The following is a 4,731-nucleotide window of genomic DNA, read 5'->3' as shown; positions in this document are numbered from 1 at the left end:
ATTACATAAGTTAGTTAGATTTGAAGTATCGGGCTAAAAGAAAATAATATTATGATCCCGATAAAAAGAATTATATTATTGAACCACTAAACAAAATAAAAATTTGAAAGAAAAATCGTGGGGTCGATATAATGTCATCAAATTAAAACAAAATAATACATATTATCAATTCGGTCTAAAATAAAATAATAATCATCCCGGGTTAAAATAAATTAAATAAATAGCAAGTATAATTAGCTGGATTGGTTAATTAAGGGCCTCAAGCTAACATAACATTTTTGCAATTGACACATAAAATTTTACTATTGATTCGAGTTTAAATACATTAAACTAACATAAACCTGAATAGTTGGTTGAATTTGATCAGTTAACAAACTAATGACATTTATATACTATTGATCTCAGCTAAAATTACCTTTTAATTAAATAATAATTTTTCGTAAACACACCTATAAATATTAATAAAATATAAATTTCAATAATTACATTATTTTTTAAATCGTAGTATAACTAACTTATACACGTATGTGTATTTAATAGGTATTATCAATCATGTATTAAAATTTCAAATGATAAGTATCATAATTTAAAATTTTTACTTTAAATTTAATTCAGAAAAATAATGTAGTATTAAAAATAATCCGTGCATCGCACGGGTTTAAGGCTAGTAGTTTTTAAATTTAAACTCAATAATTATTTATAACCAATCCCCTATGTTGATACTTTAATTAATTAATTTAAATATTAAAATTGCAAGAAGATAAATTTTCAGCACTAGTGATCTAGATCGAACAATTTATGTGTAAATATTTGATTCGGGTAAAATTTCCTCAAGGGCCTTACGTTGGACTCTGATGGACAAGACAGTATCATATTTATCCAAATGAAACGTCAGGCCTCCGAGTCCGGGGTTACCTCACAGGCTCACATCATCTGTCATCATTGGGCCATTTCAGGGCCTAGTGAACAAGGACTATAGTATACCATAAACATAAAATTTCATTCGGAAAAAACATCTGAAATAAAAAATATTTGTAATCTGTTTTATAAAAGGGTTCGTCTAGTGTGTGCAATTTTGATACATTTTAATTAGTATGTTTGTGTGAATGCAGTGACGTCCACCATTTTAAGAAGTGTAAGTCAATCAAAATAAGTTAAATTTATAAATTTTATGTTTAACATATTTTCACAGGTATACCACGGAAAACCGTTTATAAAATTATTGCCGGGACAAAAGTAATTAGCATTGCGTAATTAGGATTTTAGATACCAACCAAGATCAGATCGAAACTGAAACTACCAATCAATCACATTGAAATTGTCTTCGCAATTAATATACAACTATCATCACAAGTTTTTATGATATCATATATGATATGATTCGTGTGTATATTTTAGAAGAAATGACAAAAGTAGATAATTTTTTAAAAGAAAATAATTAAAATAATCAATTTTTTCAGTGACAAATTTTAGTTGATTGAATACTTTACTTTTAATTAATTATGCAAATTTGTATAAGATATTGTAGTGATAGTTGAATATTCTATATATGCGATATTTTATTGACACTTGCTTGAGTATCTTATATTTAGTAAATGTTTACCATTGGGTATGCGATTGGCTAAAATTGACCAATTTTTTTAAAATGATCATTTTCACTAATTTTATATAAAAATAAGCTGAATTTATCATTCACCCAATATTTTTATTTAATTTGAAACTATTTTATTTACATACAATTATTCACGCGTATAAGGAAGCAAAGCTTAAGTGGGTATGCATATTATTGGTAGTGGCACAATTTATAATTTATTTTTCTATCTATTCCCTTGATTTGGATGATGAGAAAGCATATGTAAAGAGTTATCACATAATTAAACAGGTATTTTTACTTTTTGGGAAAAATCGTTTTTTATTTTATTTTTTTAATAAAAAATTCAAATTATTAATTTTATAAAAATAAAATTTTTACAACCAAATGCATTCTGATACAAATAAATAAAAACTTAAACCAATTGAATTACTGTTTGAAAAAACATTAAAAAATTTTTTATATTAATTTTAAAAAACTTAAAAAAATAAATCAAAAAAATAAAATAAAATTCTAAAATTAATTATGTTTCTTTATTTTAACAAAATTTCACAAAACAATCTTACTATCGGAAAAGTTGCGGAAGACAAAAGAGTTTGTATTTTTATATTGATAAAAACTAATATTAATTTAATTATATCAAACCGTATTAATATGGCATGTTTTTAATTAATAATAAATATGTGAAATTTGTTGAATTTAATTAGAAATATAAAAGTCATTTATCATAAATGCACATTAGTATTTATGGAGGGTAGTTTTCTTACTTTTTAATAAAAAAAACTTCCCCTCCAATTATTTATCTTTTTTGACTTTCTCTAAAAAGTAGTACACAAATACTTTTATAGCTTTTCTTAAAGGTAAAATCAAATTGTAGGTTTTTGAACTATTATTTATTATTTAGATCCACTAATATTTCAGGTTACTTGACTTTTTCATTTTTTAATCTAAGTCTTCCGTCAAAAATTCTAATGACATTAGAAGCAGAGAAAATGGGTGTTTATACTCATCAAAATAATTTTGCAGGTATTAATAATACTAAAATTTAAAAATAAAATTCAAAAATTCAAACTAAGATTGAATCACCAGCAACACTCATACAATACCAATTTCTCAAACTAGACCCAATTCAAAAAATATATTCTAAATTAGACCTAAATCTTGCGTTCTTAATCGAATTTAGTGACTTAAATTTATAAATTTTGAATCGGACCGGTTTGTAAATATTGATGTCATATGAGTGTTGTTGATGATTCAATTTTCAATTTGACTACTAGAATTTTAAATTGGATATCACTACACATTCGAAATTATTTTAATTCGTATGAACATCAAGAAACCTAATTTTCTTATTCTTTTTAACGAAAAGACTTATTTCAAAATTTCAAAAATTAAATAACTCATAATTCGAAATTTTAGAGACCTAAATAATAAAACGTCAATAATTATTATTTATAATTAATTTTTCCTTTCCTAAATTAAGATTTTAAAGGAGTAAATTACTTAATCACTTGGGAGGGAGCATATCCTTTATACACGAATATTATCTACGTTGATTAGCCGAAACAATACTAATTTTGATCACAATCTCACTCGTATATCGTAAGATTGTTGACTGAGACGGCGCAAAATACCAAACGTGTACGACAATAACACTCTGACGTCCGTATCCGACTATTCCACGTGATTAGCGTGAAGTTGAAACTAAAACTAAAACATTAACTAATAGCATGTTTATTCAATCAAGCTGTATGCTTTCCCGATAGTCGTCGCTCTATATTTTAATCTTCTTGGTTTTGATTTAAATAAAAAAATCAACTCATATTAAGATAGTTATAACAATATAAATAGTAATCCCCCTATTAGTGCCTCCAATAAAAATTAATTACTTTTGTTATGCCTATTTTTGGATTTGAGCTCTTAACAATTCTCATGAATATATTGGATAGCTGGGTCTAAATTTTTGGAAAGTGCGAGCTCGCGCTTTGGTCCATCTGTTAAATATAGACTATTAAGTGATAAGAAGTCTCAACGAGTGGGGCTCGTGGACTCCCCATACATTAACATCGCACATGAGCCTAAACAAAGAAGACTGATTATAGAGTGCATGCAGGGATCATGGGCTCGCATCACTTATTTCTCAGGGTAAGTGGACTGCGAGCCCTCCACATGACACCCAGCTCGCATCGCGCATGAATTGAGTTACAAAAGGGTGCCCATTTATATGCGAGCTGCGCACATGAGCTCGTGTTTAATGGATAATAAAGAGAGGGCTCACTTATGGTTAGACAAGAGTCAGTGCGAGCCGAGGTGACCAGAAGGCTGCTAAGGGCAGGGAGACGACCAAGGATTCAAGAAAATCCTATACAAGTAAATGGCAGAAACACACCCCTCGTGACCTCCTCCATTGATCACATATATGCCACTTACGTAGGAAAAAGGGTATTCAGAAAGGCAGCCCCCCTCACAGACTACAACAAGAGGGACACCTCGAAGTATGGACATATCATGAGGTCACAGGACGCGATACAGATGATTGCAGGCAGCGGAAGATGAGATTGAGACGTTGATCCATCAAGGAAAGCTAAAGGAGTGGATTATCAGGAGGTTCGGAAATACATGATAGACTATCATGCAGTCCCCCTCCACCGTCGGAGGAAAAGGAAATGGTGCCTTGGGCCAGGGGCATTCATATAATTATAGGCGGTCTCATATTGGGGTAGATAACTGGAAAGCAATGGACAGGTATGCTCGGGAGGCGAAAGATAAGCCTCTCATCAATGTCAGTCATCTAAGCCAAAGGCCCCCCTGAGATCTTTGAAAGGGAGGTTGATGATTGTGTTCAGAAAAACAGATGCGAAGTGGGTCCATTACCCTCATACTAATGCCCTGGTGGTAAAAATGAAGACTGGGACAGTGAATATACACCGAGCATTGGTGAATACCGGGAGCTAAGCTGTGTTAACCTATGATGCTTACAAGAAACTAGGGTTCTTGGATAAAGAACTGACCTCCATAGGCATGCACCTTTACGGGTTCATAGGAGATTCGATCGGAGTAAAAGGGACAATCCAACTCCCGGTGACCTTGGAAGAAGAACCTCATATGGTCACCCAAATCGCTATATTTAATGTGGTAGA

The sequence above is a fragment of the Apium graveolens genome, unplaced genomic scaffold (genome assembly GCF_009905375.1).
Source record: "Apium graveolens cultivar Ventura unplaced genomic scaffold, ASM990537v1 ctg3616, whole genome shotgun sequence".
NCBI lineage: Eukaryota > Viridiplantae > Streptophyta > Magnoliopsida > Apiales > Apiaceae > Apium > Apium graveolens.
This window is presented reverse-complemented; position numbering follows the sequence as displayed.